At 40.9% G+C, this 17,042-nt stretch overlaps 1 protein-coding gene across 3 annotated transcripts in view; it reads left to right on the top strand.

The window, feature by feature from the left end:
* Positions 1-16,669, top strand: part of cdk14 (cyclin dependent kinase 14) — a 173,468-nt gene extending 156,799 nt beyond the window's left edge. For all 3 annotated transcript variants that reach the window (XM_079561406.1, XM_079561408.1, XM_079561407.1), the window contains one exon: positions 15,490-16,669. The gene's annotated coding sequence lies outside the window, so the exon portion shown is untranslated. The remainder of the gene's footprint in view (positions 1-15,489) is intronic.
* Positions 16,670-17,042: the final 373 nt, after the last annotated feature.

Raw genomic sequence — 17,042 nt, 5'->3', positions numbered from 1 at the left:
CCGGCCTTCTTAACAACACCATCACATGTCTACAGCGGCTAATTTAAGGCCGAGAATTTAATCTGCAAATGTAGGGAGTTGACATTGTGGCGATAAAGTGAAAAACACGCTTTAAAGACGTCTCTGAAACACTATCACTTCCCTGACAGATGCATCTTGGGAGATTAGGCTAGCTGCGGTGTGTGTGTGTGTGTGTTGCTGATGTCTTCATTGGACGAGGGTTTAGGCTCCGCTACGTCGTCTGTCAGAGAGATCAGACTGTGCACTGTTCAGGCTTTAATGGTTTAACTGGTCACAAAAATGAAAAAAATAATCCTCCAGTTAAAATTATGAAGCATTAGCTAAGTAGTTATCATTAAGTAAAAAGCGAGTAATGTTTCTAAGTTTCTTGTCACATCAGTAAAGACTTAAAGGCTTTAACGAAACAAGACAGCAGCCACGGTTGGCTATTTAAATATAATTATCATAAAAACCTTTCTAATCTGTAACCTATTATGCAATCCTCTTCTTACAACTTATACAACTCGAATGAAGCGGTAGTTCACTAGTTTACTACTAATGGTAAGTTAGCAAGACAGTTAGCAGCATTTGTTAGTTTGCGCAAGGTATTTTTCCTGTAGCCGTTAGCATTTAGCCATCAAACATTGCAAATTACGAACGGTCCTGATATTTTCAGCTGTTGTCAAACCATCGACCACATTTACATAGATGATATCAAAGCCGAACTAGAAATCATTAATAACTATACAGCCGTTTTGAGATTTCCCTTTTGATACAAATTAGCGTGTACAATTGGCTTCTGAGCTAAATGCTAGATCATTGAGTTCAGTTTCTTTTTATTGTGAGGTCGGATACACATCCAATGGCCACTGAACATCACCTTATAACATGTTAATGATGGAGAGACCGCAGAAATGTTATAAATGAGACATGTCATACCTCGTCATACTTTAATATAGGGACTGGCTTCACGCTTCATTTGCATGGGGATGGAAGACTCAATTCGAGCAGGTCATTTGTAGGAACAGACTCCGACAGCTTTCTGTGTTTTCTATGGTGGTAGCTACCGTCTTCCAGTCGAAGATAGTAGGCTATATGAAAAAAAAGTGATTTATTTCAAGTTACTATGTGTTTGCATTTGAAGCTGAATATGACAGTTCCTCAGTTATCCTAAAATCTTTGAATGGTTTTCTCCGTCTATCGAGAGACCATTATACTTAAGACTGTCAGACTTTAATGTCAGTCATTATCACAAACTTTTTGGACGCTGTCGCTGGTAGCATCGATCACTATAGGTCGAAGAGGGAGGGCACAGCTGATGAGGTAAGCCGTATATACAGTGTCATGGGAATAGACCGTCAGAAGTGATCAATGCAGAGACAGTGATGAACTCCTCCCCCAGCGGCTCCTGTTTGATGGATACAACGATCACAGGGCTTTCTGCCCATCATCATGTGCCTCACCTCTCATGAATAAACCATCATATCCCATACATGCCCTCATAGAGTCCAGCTAAGTCTGTTCTGATTCTGCTTTTATCTCAACGCTGCACTGGAGGTTCAACCTGCTGAGAAATTGCAAACAAATATTAACCTGCACTATGATGTAACAGGGAGGTGGAGGGGATTAACAATAGATTAGAAAAAGATGAAGCAATTTTGTGTTGAAGGTCACATTAAAGTTGAATGTTTTAGCAGACCCTTTTCTCTTCCTGCTCAAAGTTTCTATCTTGTCAACCAAAGAGAACACGTCTGCCTCTTGTCTTTCCAAACAGCGTTTTGCGATTCACTGCGTCACTTGTCCCGAGCTCATGTTGGTGACTGAATCTGTTATAAGGTGTCGAAGTGGGCTGTGACACGCTACAGTGCAAAGGTGGTTTTAAAATCACTCACAATTACAAAGCAAAATGTGTCAGTCACAAACTTTGACCAATGGAGAAGTGACTCGGTTAATCACACAACAGCGACTGATTGAAGCTAGAAATGTTCAGCTGTTTTGATTTATTAGTCTTTGTGTAGTTACTGTATACATTTCATGCTGAATTCTCCAGTGCTGTAACACAGTGTTTCCTCACATTAAATCAATACACTATATTCTACAGCATCCTCAGAGAATACATTATTTTCAGTAGATCTTCTCATTCTCAACAGTGTAAGTCAATTTACTTAAAAAGCTGAAGTAAAGAAATAAAAGAAATGACTGTGCACTATAGCTTCTTTGAAAACTCATAAGGTACGTAGCGGCAGAAGCAGTGATGGCTGTCAATGGCTGATACTGAGAGTGTTCTTGGAAGCAGAGGTTTCTGTATAAGAAGAGACAGTTAGTGTTGTAGTTCTGGTAGTAGTAATTGTTGTAGCAGGGCAGCATCAGTGAGTAATAGAGGTAAAGGCAACATCTTCCTCCATGTTGTTACCTTAATCCTTCGTCACATTTTCCGGAACCAAATGTAAGTAAAGAATTGCTCAAAATAACAATAATGCCTTAGACACACATTACTCACTATTGTAATGCCCTATTTTAACTTGACTTTTTCGCTCGCCTCGACACGGTGAAGTGAATCTCTTGCGGGGATGACGCTGATGAGTGTAATCAAGGCTTTTCAGTGCAACTCTGGCAAACTTCCCTCAAATCAAACCCCACAGTTTGTAATTAGGCCAAGTCTCCAAAATGTTCTTCCCCCAACCGTGTTTCCGAGGCATCCACCAGGAACCGACGTCGAACACAGAAGCAGACAAATATGACATGTGCCGGCTTTTCTGTAATTAGGAGGGAACCGTATAGTGCTCAGTTAAAGAGAGAATAGTTTGACTGTAAGACGCCATTTTAGGAAAACTAAAATGACAAAACTGTTCTGTTGCTAGACAGTGATATATGGATGCAGTCTATAGGTTCAATAGCTTTCAATAGTTTGTTGGTTAAATTTTGCATGGAATAATTGCCAAATAAGGAAAAACAATTGTCCTATGGTGAGGGTGTATATTATTATAATTTGTACATAACAGACAGAGGTAACGTATTACAAAAGTAACAAGTTACAGAAATATATTACTTTATTCAGTAACTAAGGAATATAGCATATTACTTAAACAAAATACGTGAATATATTAGCCTTTAAAATTTAAGTAACTCAAGTTAAAAGTGAATTTAAATTGTACGAATGGTCCCTCCAAATAAAATGCAGCACCAAATCAAGCTAGATACTGGCGCATAAGTACAGTTGTGTGTAGCTAACGCCATTAAAACAAAATATCATAGAATGGGGGAAAGCGACTTTGCCTGCACTTTTGCTCGGTGCCGTTATTACTGTTTTCAGTTTTGTATTTTGTCTTTAGATAAGGCAAGATAAGATAAGATAAGTTAGCCTTTATTTATTTCATAATTGAGACATTTACTACATGCCACTCTTAGAAACACTCAGGGTGTGCAAATGTGAAAATAAACAAAAAAAACTATTAAATAGTACAATAGTGGTTTCTCATATACACGACTACCAAGGACTTTGTGGAGACAAAAGTATAAACAGTAAATAATTAAGTAAACCGACTATAACAAAAAAATGTTAAAGTCAGTATTAGCAGGAACTCAAAAGTAACTCAAAGTAGTGTAGCTCAGCTTTTAGAAAAAGTTATATGTAATGCAAACATATTACATTTTTAAAGCTGTAACTACTATACAATGTATTAACATTTTGAAGTAACACTGCCCTGGACTCTGTTCGTCACTATAGAGATTTGAATCCCGGTTTCTTAAACAAATGTGTCATGTGTTTTTTCAAGACAATTATAGTCATTATAAAAACATGATTCGATTTTTTCTGCTATGCAACTTCACACAATGCACCTAAACGCCCTCACAAAGCTTCATTAGTGCTCTTCTGTATAGTTAATGGTCCAGAACGATATGAAAACAAACCTCTTTGTCTAGGACGCCTTGTTTTTACAGTAACGCCTCCTCTGTCTCTATAACACTCTCCATAGACTCCATCATAGCAGATGCAGGAGTAGTAAAGCCATACTTTTTTTTACACCCATTTTTTCTAGCAAATCTCATTACTTTTGCACCCGTCCACCAAACCTAATTTTTGTTTTCCTGTTCTTTTGTAGCCCTACATAAACCGAGCCCTAGTTTAGCCCATTATTCGATATGCGCTGCGCCGCAGAAGCTGGTGGTACAGAGAGATTAAGCATAGGGGGCTGTACCTTTTTTACAGTAACACACCGTTCCTGTTTCTCTCCTCAGATAACACCCGCCATAGAGCCAGCAGCAGCCTGTAACACGAGCCCATACCTTTCATTAAAGCTGCATTGTGCCGACGCTGATTTACACTCTAGTAAAAATGCCTATCCCGCCGTGACGAGCGTTCCCATGCTGAGCGGCGAACCCCACCGTTTTCTCCCACTTCAAAAGCTCCCAGATAAACGCTGCATTTGTTCGCTGTATTAGGCCAACAGTAAAAAAAAAAAAAAAAAACAGTTTCAGTCTCACTGTGCCTCGCTTTCTCCCACCTGTAAATACCCTTCTCACTTTCTTTACTTTAGGTTTTTACTGTTCGCCTCAGATCCACCTACCGAGGCTTATGTACCAACCGGGCGCTTTTGGTCTTTCGGTAACTTTGCCTCTGCTTTTTTTTTTATTGCAGCTTTGTGAAAGAAGGTTGAAAGAAGGCCTGGAGTTTACGTATAGAACAGTAGGTAGTGTCCATGAAGTATAGGGGTAAAAGTTGGAGATGAAAAGGATTTATTTGTGCCATGGCCAAGTCAGATTAAAGGTTGCTCATTGCCGTATTTGTTTTACTATTATTAACGTAATAGTAAAGCCCATATGTAGTTAAAGTTATGCATTTATGTAGTGTCAAGGAATACCACTATAACCACCTGTACATGACTTCTGTAAGCACCTGGGATTCCCAAGTGTATTACCTTGAACTGACCGCTGTAAGTGCCCAGGAATTACAGAGTAAAATGAGGGAATCTTACACTTTTGTAACCACATTTTTAATCTGAATCAGAAACTAGCCTTTGATTGAATTGTGCTGATGCAAATGATGAACCAGATGGGCCTGCAGTCTGGCTGGCATTGTCATTGTCATCTTATCTCAGACACATAACACGCTCATTAACCAAACCAACTGCAGCCCTCCAGTAACAACAGAAATTACAGAGATTTCAAAAATTTGGTCAAACGTAGTCCTTTGCTTTGTCGACCGTTGGGAGAGCTGCTTATGACGTAGAAATTGAAAAATAGCAAGGGTGCGTGGGATGAATCTTGGCCTAAATCATTCTGCAAATTCCTCCCTATACTTTCGGGCAACAAGGAAAGTGTAAGACCAGATTGTGGCTATTTTGTTCATTAGTAACAGCCCTTTATAAACGGCAGCGCGCGAGCTCTGTGGAGATGTTGCGTGAGTCGAGTCTCTTGAAGCCAGACCAAACGCAGTCACCGTATTGGGAGCATAATGAAGGTGTCTGAGTGGCTAATGCAGGCTGATGTGTCTCGGTGGTGGTCTCTGCAGGGTGCCACATGATTAAGACTAGCGTTTCAACAACAAGCCCGATGGAAATAAGATGTCTCTCTTTATTTAATGGCCGGCTATATGCTTCATTATCCTCTGCCTCTTTGTGCTTTGCCGGCTGTCTCAAATTCAATTAACTATTGTGATGGATATGCAAAAACATTTACAGGATACAATCACTGGTGCCAAACAAGAACCAAAGACAATGTATCAAATTGAAGAAAACACACAATATGTAGATGGCTTTAATCAAACACTTTTTTGCACTAATGCTCACTATCTTGAGACTCAAAATGTGAACTATCTTTGTGCTAGGCTGTCATACATTGATATCTTCAATGTGGATATGAAGTGAGCTAACTAAAAACATATATTTGCACATCGTTGCACATAATTCTGGGCTTGTGGAGTTGCTACTTTGGGAATACAGGAAGTAATATGACCTAACTTAAACTCATTGTAGCGCTGACTGAAGGCAGACCGGCTCCAGACTTGAAAAGCATACCCCCAAACAAGAATTTATGGCACTGGGAATGCGCTGAAGCTAACGTTGAGTGGGTGTGAGATTCTGAATTGTGCATTTTTAGACCCTCATTACTTTATACCACAAGTGTGCAACAAACTCACAATTTAGATTTTACTGCACTTCATATACGGCATGTTGTCAGTCACAGAAGGTCATCGAGTCACGCAAGACCTGCGTCTGGATTTCTGGTTTTGTGCTGCCAATACTACAAATGGAGAAAGAAACTTTTAGGATAATGGGTTTTCAAATAGTGTGACAAATAACCCATTCAAACCAAACAGGTGAATTCCCACACTTGGCCAGAGCGATGAATGCATCATGGCGTGTCTCTGACTGGCTCACTTGTGTGTGTTAAACATGCCACAGCTGTATGGGACTTAGAAGCAGTTTGTCATAGACATACAGCGAAAATTCCAAGCATTTTATTGCTCCTCCTGTTCGCAAATTCACTGATGTATTATATAGCATCTCAGCACTGGATCTTTGCGAATGTGTGAAATACTTTGAAAAATGAAGGTAGCCTCTACCTTTTTCCTCACTCTTGACTTCTTGGTAAGAATAAGCCAGCGTTGAGTGATTATAGCATTTCCCCCCATTTTGAACAAAATGTATCTGAAAAAAAGGAAAGAAAGAATTTTCATCTACAGTATTATTTGTATGTTTTGGTGCAGTGCAATGTGCAGATCCAAGTGGTTTATTTAAACTATCTGTAATCTATTATCCTATGCATCCTCAGCTGACACTGATTTGGTTTGAATTAAAGCGGCCAGTTGTGCAAATGCAGATGAGAATGAAATACCTTGATGCTCTCCTGGATGTGTGCCTAATGTCGCACCTGCACATCAGAGCCACATCTCAGAGGAGACAGTGTCGTGTTCACTGTACTCTACTGTTTGGCATCTGTGTGTGACCAAAGCATCATCTTAATCCGTGATAAAGCATTATATTGTATGAAGGGCACATCAGATTGTTCATAAAAGCCGATTGACTCGTCTCAATCTGCCTCCAGCCAAAGCAAAGTCACAATCAATAGTAAAAGAGCTCTTAATTGTGTGCACTTATACATAGTTCATGATTAGAAATGTTAGTCATGCCTAAGTCACTGGTTATCTCAGTTAAAGAATAAATACACACTAAAATATTCTAGAAACTGAGCACCAGGAAAACATTTTACTGTACAGTACTGTTCAGAAAAAAACAAAAACAAGAACAAAACAAACTAATGCAGGACAAACCCACCACTAAACCAGGCTTTTCTCTTATATTTCCAGTCCTATTATAACAGCTATAATGTCTCATTATATCTCATTCACTCTGCGTAAGGCAGTGCAGCAGCAGGTTTACGTTGTACCCTGTATTTCAGTCTCACACTATAGATACAGAATGAATATAGTTTTGTACTAAATAAAAATACAAAGACATGGGGAGGAGCAAAGTGGTTCAAGATCCCATAGATACATAAATAACGGATATGTGTCGTGTTAATGCTAACGGTAGCTAGCGCTAGCTACGACTGCCGTTTTTTCACTTCTCATGAACAATCTGCCATGAAAAAATATCCATATGCACCCGATTTAGACTTGACTTTATTTATATGTGATAAATAAGTTCATATTCCGGCAGAAAATGGCTAAGAAAAGTGACAAATTGTGTTTCCCTAAAGATTCTATTTCCCCCCTCGGCGAAGCCACGCCCCCTTCTATGACGTGACGCCGACTGTATCTATCTTGTCGAATTTTAGTCACGCACACATACTGCCTTGCGATGTCTCCAATCCTAATGTGTAGGAAGGTCCACCAACCCCAAAATTGTAAACCTGCCACACGGGATAAGAAGGAAAAAAATGGATGTTCCAGGCTCGAGTCCATGTGTACTTTTATGTGCAAACTGTGCGCTGGTGTGATTTGATCCAATAATTGCTGATCTTTGGAAAAGTGAACAGGAGCGCGCTGCCAGGCCGTGGCTAATAGGAAACAGATGAACGCAGGGGCTTCAGCGGCAGAATGGAGTGTGTGTCCGTGTGCGTGCTTTTAAAGACGTGCGCTCAGTTAGTCCGGTGCCCGACAACTGCAAGCGAGCACAAAAAAACAAAGGCGAGTATATTTGCGTTCTAGCAGAGAAGCTGGCAGGTCTGCGAGGCTGTGGAGGGGGGAGAGTTCAGCACTTTTATTCCGCCGCTAACAGGCACGATTTAACCAGCGCGCGCACACACACACAAACGGACCACAGTTGTAGAAAGCTGTGACTTCTTAAAAATGTCAAGAGAGGGTAGTGTGGTGGGCCAAGTATGTGCAACTTGGTTGTGCTCGCAGAGTGGGTTTTCTCTCTCTTCTTTTCCCCCCTTTACAAACGTATTATTCAGTGGTTGCATGGAGCGTCAATAACATGCTTTTGGGAACGACTTTGCAGTGAAAAATCTGTATCGATTGATCACTTATTTATGCAAAGGTCATGAATTTGAAGTGTTTCTTTTGAAAGAGAATATCAACTTGAACAAAAGCGATCCGGTCAGTCCGACGCAGAATAAAACATGTGATGGCAAAGTATGAAGACATCCACATGTAACGAATACGAAGCTGAATACTGACCCATACAAGGCGTTATTTTTGTATGCGCAGTCCGTTTGTGTGGTTAGTGTCAGCCATGTCGTGTTAGCCTTGTAAGCCCTGAGCCGAAAGCTAAAACAACTTTCCCATCAGCCGAGCAGCGCGCGGGTCAGGGACTGTGTGGAATCTGGAGCCAGGGTGACAGCAGCGCCCAAGGGTGCACCCGCACTCCGCAAACAGCACCAAGGGAACAAGCCGAGGTTTATTTCCGAACGTCTACCTTCGTGAACCATATTAGCAAATATACTTACTTACCGATATGTAAAACAAAGAAGAATTGAATCGAAATGATCAACATCAATCAGAATCGTCATACATTGTGTGGCCTTATCGCCCAGCCCTGCGCATTTACCCCTTTGTTTGTGCTACGGGCTCTGTTTGCAGATTCGAAGCCAATGCCAAGCCAGAGGTCTGCTTTGAGTTTATTTACGAATATAGTCAGAACTTCCTCATGGCTTTCTTTAATTGCTGAGTGGATTTATGGATTTCCTGTGCAGCAGCCCCTACAGTCTCACATCAGCATGGTGCCTGTATCCCGCTCTCCCTCTCCACGATCCGCGGCGGATTACGAGCAGAGGCAGAGCAAACGGCTTGGTTTTCTGATTAAATAAATTGAAAGGAGGCCGTGTCTTAAGGGGTTTGAGCTGAGCTAACAGTCGGTGGGTTGGATCCCGGCGAACGGAGGAAGTGGAGACGGCGGCAGAAAATCGCTGTGATTATTTGAGAAAGTTTTGACACGGTGTAGGTGTCGTGTGCGGAAAGTAAGTCGGCGACTGCTCGCTTAAATCAAAGGCTGCAAGCGGCGTATGTTCAGTGCTTTCTACTGCTGATGAGTGGACGGGCAATATGTTTACTCACAAGTATTTGAAAGAGAAAAGCCTCCCATGACAGTGAGGATCGTAGACACAATATGTTCAATTTTGGATCTGGATTTGGATATATTGTTCTGGGAATTGTCATAGGGTATGAATTGTACTTTTTTTCCAGACAGTACTAGTGTGACAAGTTTCCGAACCGCTGCTTTAACAAATATAAACTCAACTTAATCACAGCTGTCTTCCTGTGTGACATTTAAATCAGAAAATGGAATAAATATCTTCCGATTCTAAACTCCACGTTTGCTGCGACACAAAGAGGCTTATTAAACCATTAGCGGCGCCTGTGGCCGAGCCCTGTGCTGAGTGACATGTGAGGGGCTCTGAGGGACTCCATTAAACACCATCACACAGAGCGGGACGTCCCAACAGGGGCAGAGAGCAGAGGTCACGAACCCTGGGCTAGGGGACGGGGGGCTGGGGGGTACGGCTGTGTCACTCCAGTTCACGCTCAAAACACAAGAGCTGGAGTTTGTTGAGCTGCTTTCATTTTGTTGTAATGCTAATTTTAAGAGTGTTTTGCAAAGTTATGGGCAAGTAAAAAGAAGTTTTTATCTGTGCTGGCATAATCCTCATGATCAAACTTTTATCAGAAATGCCAGACCTACAAGCCTTTCCCACAACATTTGGACTTAATATTCATTTCATATGCAGTCTTTGGGATCTGCAAACTTTAAAGACTCAGTTCTTCCCAAAAAAATGTAAAGCCGCAAACAATTTGAATTAGTTAGTATGTTTACAATGAATGTGAGGAATGAATAAGAGGGAAAACAACACTAACAAATGAGGAGAAGAAGAAGAAGAAGAAGTAAAAGAAGAGGAAGAAGAAGTAAAAGAAGAAGAAGTAAAAGAAGAGGAAGAAGAAGTAAAAGAAGAAGAAGTAAAAGAAGAGGAAGAAGAAGTAAAAGAAGAAGAAGTAAAAGAAGAGGAAGAAGAAGTAGTAAAAAAAGAGAAAGAAGAAGTAGTAAAAGAAGAGGAAGAAGGAGTAGTAAAAGAAGAGGAAGAAGGAGTAGTAAAAGAAGAGGAAGAAGGAGTAGTAAAAGAAGAGGAAGAAGAAATAGTAAAAGAAGAGGAAGAAGAGGTAGAAGTAAAAGTAGAGGAAGGAGTAGTAAAAGAAGAGGAAGAAGAAGTAGTAAAAGAAGAGGAAGAAGGAGTAGTAAAAGAAGAGGAAGAAGGAGTAGTAAAAGAAGAGGAAGAAGAGGTAGAAGTAAAAGTAGAGAAAGAAGTAGTAAAAGAAGAGGAAGAAGGAGTAGTAAAAGAAGAGGAAGAAGAGGTAGAAGTAAAAGTAGAGGAAGAAGAAGTAGTAAAAGAAGAGGAAGAATAAGTAGTAAAAGAAGAGGAAGAAGAAGTACTAAAAGAAGAGGAAGAAGAAGAAGTAAAAGAAGAGGAAGAAGTAGTACAAGAAGAGGAAGAAGAAGTAGTAAAAGAAGAGGAAGAAGAAGAAGTAAAAGAAGAGGAAGAAGTAGTACAAGAAGAGGAAGAAGAAGTAGTAAAAGAAGAGGAAGAAGATGTAAAAGAAGAGGAAGAAGAAGTAGTAAAAGAAGAGGAAGAAGAAGTAAAAGAAGAGGAAGATGAAGTAGTAAAAGAAGAGGAAGAAGAAGTAAAAGAAGAGGTAGAAGTAAAAGTAGAGGAAGAAGAAGTAGTAAAAGAAGAGGAAGAAGTAGTACAAGAAGAGGAAGAACAGGTAGTAAAAGAAGAGGAAGAAGAAGTGGAAGAAGAAGAAGAGGTAGAAGTAGAAGAAGATGAGGAGGTAGAAGAAGCAGAATAATAATAATAAAAAGAGTTAGTTATAAGTCCCTGTTTCTAGCAAAATAGGGACTTAAACCACTCTCTATAGCCTCAAGTGCAAGTCCATTGGTTGTATATTCCTGGTCTCAAATAAAGCATCTAATTCCATCCCTTAGCAGCGAGCTATTTTCAATCAGACTGTTTACAACTCAAGATGATCTGACTTGATGATGTGAGACTCTTGTTCCCTAACATTTTGCCATTCATAAACTTTCACTCGACGTCATTTTCCCTTCACAATACATACATAATGCCTATACTCTCTCCAATCAGTAAAAGTGCTACCGATAATAAACAGTGCATAAAGCGGCGCAGTTCATCTGGTGTGTATTAGCCCTGGCCCGTTGGCTCTTTGATCAGCAGCGAGCACACATGAGCGCAGTGTTGGAAAAAGCAGCTCAGCCTATAACAAAAACAAAGAGGAATGAAAGGGATAATGTATGTTTGAATACTTTTATAACCAATGTTCTATCTTCCAAAACTCTCAGTCCGGTTTAGCTGAAGTTGATGTTTGTCCGGAAGCCCCATCAGGCAACATTTGTGTAGTTTTTTTCACTTTTAGGCGGCACAAAAGTAGGACAACTTGGCGGCTCGGCTAAGTTGGTGCTTAACACTAACTCCAGATTGCATCTTTTAAGTTCATAATCAATCAGTTTACCATCACTAACTGGGATTGTGTTGCCGTATGATGACACGACGTTGCAATAAAAAAGCTTTGAACAGTGGGGGACAGATTGACTGGATATGCACACAATAATCTCCACATTTAGTATTCAAAAATGATAGATGCTCATTAGCACAGGGTAGGTTTGAGTACGCTCTCAGTTTTTCAACTCGGAGACAAACATTCTTGAACCGTCATCCGTCCTCTGTAGTTTACAACGACTACAAAGTACAGATGACGGCTCAAGAATCTTTGTCCAGAATATTTGTTTGTTTTAAATCAGCCTACAAATGCAAGGTTCTGAAAGTTTGTGAACAAGAGAAACCAACTTGCTAATTGAAAACAAATACCCTACATATATAAAGTACTACAACCGGCATCAATGGCTCTACTTTTGGTCTCCGTGGTTACTTGGCCCTTTCTCTGCTGTCCATTTGTCTTGCCATTGTCCACACATGACATGTTCAGGATGGTGCTTCTGGGGGAGGGGGACAGTTAGCAGCTGGCCACGCCTGTTAAATCCTTCTCCACAAAACACCTCCCACCAGCTCCATCTGCTCCCCCAGAGGCCTCTCCTCCAACGGGACACCCTCGCTGCACCTTCCCCTGCTTTGATCCGGGACGGAGGAGGCCTGCATCTGCTCTCGCTACAACGGTATCCCCCCGTAAAAAGACAATCGGGCCCTTGTTGGAGCCGAGTGAATATGACAGAGCGCTGAAAGTTTCGTCCTCCACACACTTCCAGATCTTTTTGTTTTGGCTTGACGGTTCTTAACGGATGTCATGAACTTAAGGCTTCACCAAGGAGTTCAAGTATTCCTCAGTATGACACAAGAAATTCAAGGTTGCTAGAAGTTGATCATCTCCATCTGTAGCCCATTTTTATTGCTTACACTCAGACGGACAGATAAAATGTCTCCAGCAACATTTTTCCCCAAAATAAAAAAAAAAACCTCCTGAGCAGCTTATATTCCAACCCCCCTCCTCTCATTGGAACATTGTGTTTTTCTGTATAGTGCTGCTGCATAGGCCTCGTGCAGTGATGTGAGCCGAGAGGTGCAGTCAGTGTGGGGCCTCAGGCTGGTTCTGGCTGCGGGCCTCCTGGCAGGTAAATCCGGCTTTGCCTCCAGACTCCCTCTGTTTGGAAAATTGGAGTCACATGACATGGATTTTATACGGATCTGCCCCCATTTAGACGCTCACGTCGACAGAAGCAGACGACTTGGTTCTGACATCAGACAATGAAATGTTTGAGTTGGTTAAATGAGGTGGTGAACAAACATTTTGAGAGATATCAGTTTGAATCTTTTGCTGAAGATTAGACAAACATGTACTGCAAGACTTCGTCGATTTGATGTGAAGCATTTTATATGTTGAAATGTTGAAAAATTGGTAATTGGTAGTGAATGAGTGTGTTTTGTTGACGTATAGTATAGATTTTTTTTCAGAGAAGTTGGACGCAGTTTTTTTTTCAAAGGAGATATTGGACATCTTGCTCAGTCCTCAGGTAAACTAGTTATTTTGGAGAATCTTGAGAAAATTACCCTTAAAATTCCAATTTACCATCTCGATCAGGGGTGTCCGAACTACTACTTTTTTTTTTTACTTTAGGCCTATTCAATTAAAAAGCATAGTTAACATTTTATTAAATCTGCTAACTTTAAAGGGACTATACGGAGTAAAAATGTTAAAACTAAGTATTTTCCTCCCCCTACATGTTCCAGCCATGTCCTAATGTGTAGAATGAGCCCAGACGTATCCACCACAACTGTCTCTAAAATCCTGCACTGTCACTCAAAAAGGTGTTAATTCGGGTCCGAAGTGCCGTCATGCACAAGCTTAATATAGAAGCTGCAGTTACGCATAAGACCTGATGTGGCAGTAGTGAGCATAAAATGACTAATTTGCATCTAGCCCCTTTAATACAATAGATGAAGTTATATATCTGACCTCTACAGAGTACAGGCCCAGTTGTTTGTATATTTTTCTTTATGTGGGCCTTTTCTTATGTTTGAACACCCCTGATCTAGATTTATAGACAAACATTGAATCAGTGCAGTCTGTGGAACGCACTTCCGGTACAGCTTCGAAACATCACTGAGTTGAGTGTTTTTAAATCACAGTTAAAGACACATCTTTTCAGAAAAGCTTTCGATACATAGCCACCGACTCGACTGCTGTTTTTATGTGTTTTTGTATTTATTGTTGTCTACTGTGATTCTTGTTTTATCCTGGAAAGCGCTCTGGGCACCTTCTGGTTGTTGTTGGGCGCTATACAAATAAAATTTGATTGAATTTGATCGATTGATTGCAGTAATTAAAGACCTTATTTTGAAGAGAATGAAATGACTTTTGTCTTTGTGGATTTCCCCTTGAACCCACTTACCCCTAATTCTAAAGGTTTCATGTCCAATCTAAGAATTATTCATTCATTTCATATTGATTTTCATATTGTTTCTTTCTGTCATTTATAAGCCATTTCCGGGAAATTGTCAGAATGCGAAATGGCGTAATACAAATGCATCTCCAAAACGCCCAAAGAGCTCACAGCCTTGAATGATGCACAGAAGCGACTGCTGCGTCTGTGAGCTGCTGACGAGCTCAACGTTGATCCAAAATTTAGATTCCTGTCGAATACAGTGCGCTTCCAGTGGGATCTCAAAAAAAAAAAAAAGAGAGAGAGAAAATCCAAGTCGGGAAGGCGCGTAGTCGGGAGAGGGGCCTTAGAGAACCAATGCATTATTTATCAGTCCAACTTTCTTCTCCTCCTCTTTCTCTGCTCCCCTCTTTTTGTACAATGTTCCCTGTTGTCTGCTGTCTGTCTCGCGGTTAAATATTCAAGGGGTTGTCGCAGTACAGTACCCCACATAGAGTGTACAGATTGGAAGAAGCAGCCAGTCACACATAAGCAGTTAGGGCCTCGTTACGCAGTTTCGCATGGTGGATTCCGCCTCCCTCTCAATGCCCCAGTCGCAACAGACTGATAAGAGCGTCTCCTCTGCGGCAGGTTCACCTCAAGGCCATGGCTGTAATGAGAGGTTAGATAAGTAAGGCTCTGCAAACTGTGCTTTAACTTTAAACCTACGGTGCCCTCCGAGAATGAGCTGCTGCCCTGATTAAATTAGTGGTGATGTTTGGTAAAGTTTTTGCGGAGACTCTCTGATCCTAAGACCCAACCAACTTCTGCATCTGTAGATTGTGAGGAAGTTGTTGGGCCTCTGGAATCATCCTCCCACAGCACACTGAAGGGGGGAAAAAAGATGAGCTGTGTTGCCAGTATCTAAAATTTGACTCGTGATGCTTCTGTAGAAATGTGGAAAGACTTTGGAGAGTGCTGGAAAAACTGCTGGTAGCTTCTGAGCTTAAAGCTGGATGTTCTTGATGTTTTCTGTGAATTCAGGCCGTAGTTTTTGACATTGTAGTGGGAATATACAGGCACATTCACTGACATTACATCTACAGTGTTCAAATGACTTATTGCTCATTTACTAAGTATTTTTGTTTCCTCTGTGTTTCAGGCGGCTGTTGTGAAAACATTGAAGACGCACTGGCAGAGACGGAGCATCGAAAAACAAAACGGCACTTGCCCCAGATCTCTATTTATTACTTTGACGGCGCGCGTGTGTGTGAGTGGACGAGCGACTGCGGGAGCGTGCATGGACAAGCAAAGGGACGCGTGCATGCGGGCTTTTCCAGATGGTACCTAAGAGTCGAGAGTCGGTCATTTGCAGATTTTTTGTTTTGTTTTTGTTTACTTTTTTATAAAAACGACCCAATAACTTCCCATATTATACATCGTCGCGGTAACCGAAAGGACTTTGCTATTGGTACATATTGTGTTTTGTGTTTGTAACTAGCTTCCTATTTAAGAATGTATATTTGTATGATAGCCTCATCTAGATACTATATAACGGACAGTTTGAATATCGCTTCTCCTCACACTGCTCTCGCCAACATACGCAAACCAACAGTACACGAGACAAGCAGAGGCAATGGACAAAACACAAACGCAGTCGACGAGAAATGGGTTTACGTGTATATTTTTAAGATATGTTTGAATCCAATAAAAAGTTTATTATAGTAATAATGATTATAGCAATGTAAGGCTTTGTCAGGTGGAAGAACACATGTCTGGGAGCCAAAGTGGAGGTCGCCCTCTTTTCCCCATTAATCAGGGTGCTTCTCTGACCATGTTGGTACAAATGTTGGCTAACCTTCTGTCTAGCTCATATGTTGAGACCTAAATACAAATATTCAAATGCTATATATGTTTATTATTTGATGATTTTTACCACTACTATCAGAAATATTGAGGCTTTGAAATGCTTTTACCGAGCATTATCTCGAGGGGGCGAGAGGGGGTTCTAAGTTCTCCTGTCTGAGCCTGTAATGAGGTGCTTTACTTCACAACATGGAAGCAAACTATCAATAGGACTCCATGTTGGCTTCCCATTTCGGATCTTTATCTTAAAAAGGAAAGAAAAAAAAAAATCAAGTTTAAGTACCACAAAGATGAACCCAGACATGCGTTCCTTCCCCCCTGAAAAGCCCGTCTATGGAGATGTTGACGGCGCACACATAATGTAGTCTAACCAATCAGACGCAATACTGACAGCAGCTGTAGACATGCATGTTGAGTGAATGTGTGTGTTGAAAAAAAAAAAAAAAAAAGGGGCAATAGCTTAGCATCGGTGCTTCCATCTACGTACATGAGCTAAGAAACGGAATTCCGCCAGAACACAAGGCAATAGGCTAACGCTAGCTGTTGTCCCGCCTGGCCCAGGACAATCTTTACTGCCATCGAAAAAAACACCTGCAATATCCCTACCGCTGACATTTCGTAGTTTTGTTTATTGATAACTATGAAGAGGCGAAGCTTCGTTTGAAATATTGGTTGTGGCACAATGGCATGAAACTGTTCTGTGGAATGGAAAACAGTGAACCAGCTAAATCCAAGGGAAGAACTAAGGGGCAACACTGATCTAATTTATAAGTGTTTAGTAAGACATGGAGTCGCTGCACTAGCAATCCAAAAAGCTTGGGTGTGTGTCGTAAAATGATACAATTCTTT

Source organism: Gobius niger, assembly GCF_951799975.1.
Source record: "Gobius niger genome assembly, chromosome: 8".
NCBI classification, from domain to species: domain Eukaryota; kingdom Metazoa; phylum Chordata; class Actinopteri; order Gobiiformes; family Gobiidae; genus Gobius; species Gobius niger.
The sequence above is the reverse complement of the archived record's forward strand: the minus strand, read 5'-3'. Positions and strand labels throughout refer to the sequence as shown.